Source organism: Macadamia integrifolia, unplaced genomic scaffold, assembly GCF_013358625.1.
Source record: "Macadamia integrifolia cultivar HAES 741 unplaced genomic scaffold, SCU_Mint_v3 scaffold134, whole genome shotgun sequence".
Taxonomy (NCBI): domain Eukaryota; kingdom Viridiplantae; phylum Streptophyta; class Magnoliopsida; order Proteales; family Proteaceae; genus Macadamia; species Macadamia integrifolia.
Genome location: NW_024868167.1, coordinates 466275 through 468125, shown reverse-complemented (window position 1 = coordinate 468125; position 1851 = coordinate 466275). Strand labels below are relative to the sequence as shown.

At 39.0% G+C, this 1851-nt stretch overlaps 1 non-coding gene across 1 annotated transcript; it reads right to left on the bottom strand.

Annotated features, from left to right (window-relative positions):
* Positions 1 to 584: 584 nt before the first annotated feature.
* On the bottom strand, positions 585 to 691 carry LOC122063498. The gene has a single exon (XR_006135356.1). It is a non-coding gene; the product is annotated as a small nucleolar RNA R71 (small nucleolar RNA).
* Between the last annotated feature and the right edge of the window lie 1160 nt (positions 692 to 1851).

Genomic DNA, 1851 nt, shown 5'->3' with positions numbered 1-1851 from the left:
TGCCAGTAAGCTTGCAAAAAGCAAAAAAAAAAAATTCAAAAAAAAAAATTATTTTCCATTCTTTTGTTCTAGTTTTAGTCTAATTGTGGATAGTGTCTTGTTGAATGAGTGTTGGGTGGGTACGTAATACTGTGAATCAGTTAGAAAGAAGAAATCCAACAAGTAGGGATCCTATACGTATACTCTCATCAATTCTTTCATTTTGGGAGACCTAGACCAACAGCAAAACCCTCCACCTAAATCTCTAAGAGATAGGTTCTATCCTGCTAGAGCAGCCTAACCTTTCTGCATAGTTCTACCACAAGCCCAGGACAATAATTTTGAGCTCAAATCTCAGTGCATCACTATGTTGCCCCCTGACCTCTGAGGATGCATACCTATTCCTTAGGGAATTTGAAGAGCTATGTGTTCTAATTAAGATCAAATAGCTTTCTGATGATGTTGTTAAGCTTAGGCTCATCACTTTTGCATTGAAAGACCAAGCTAAGAAGTGGTTGTATGGGTTACCCACAAATTCCATAACCACGTGGGAGAAATTAACAGTTGTCTTCCTTAAGAAGTTTTTCTCAAGTCACAAGACCAATAAGCTTAGAAGTGATATTCTTCAGTTTAGGAAAAAGCCTAGTGAGTCCTTTTCTAAACTTATGGAGAGATTCAAGGATCTACTCTAAGAATGCCCTCACCATGGCTTAGGCTTATGACATTTATGTCAGATAATTTACGAGAGTATTGATTACCCAATTGAACAAATGATAGAGTCTATGTGCCTTAGGGGATTCACATCCTTTATAGATGAAGGAAAGGTATGAGAATTCTTACTTAACTTAGCTGACAAAACCCGTGAGTAGGAGTTAACCCAAGAAAGTGAAAGAACCATAGGAGGGAAAGGATATTGTGATGATGGGTTAGTAGCCAGGGAAGACCACTTGGATAGCCTAATAAAAAGGATTGAGGCTATTGTTCCTAAAAAGCCATTATCAGTCAATATGGTTAAGATGTGCAATTGGTGCTAGTCCCCTGAACATGTTATATAAGAATGCCCCAACACCTTTAGGGGAACTTTCAATGATAGTGTTAATGCCCTATATCAAAATAATCCATATAGTAACACTTACAATCCAGGATGGAGAAATCACCCAAATTTCTCCTAAAACTAGGATAACCAACTAGGACCTTCCAATTTTCGTAATCAAAGTCAACCTAGACCCCAAAGGCCTCCCTTTGCACAACCCAAAATACTTTTCCTAGGCCAAATGTGGCACCTCAGGTTAGTTTTCCTAGGCCCCCCTCCTATCATCTTATCAGCAACCCCCCGGGTTTACCAACACTGGAGAGGTAAGTAGATTGAGTGACTTGGAAAAAAATATGACTCTCATGAAAAACCATCAAAATCTTACAAGATAACTCACCCAAGTTATCTCAATTTTACGTGAAAAGGAGAACGGAACATTGTCCATTCAACAAGAGCCTAACCCTAGGCATCAGCCTGTTAGTTCACAAGCACCACCAAATACAACATCGAATGTAGTACAAGGTCAGACCCAACAAGGGTCCTCCAACCAATGTCATGTTGTTTATGCCCTTAGGAGTGGTAGACAGTACTAACAGAGTGTTCCTAAATCTTTCCCATCTATTACTTCTGTTAACTCTCCTTCTATTGAGGACACAAGTGTGCCTCTTATTCTAGGTTTGTTTGATGAACCTAAGGCAACTAAAGATGATTTGGTTGAGGAAACCAAATATGATTCTAAAAGAAAGCAAAACCCTAATAGTCCTTATGTTCCCCCTATCCCCTTTCCTAATCGCTTGGTAAACAAAAAGAAGACTGCTTCCATGGACAAGATTTTAGAA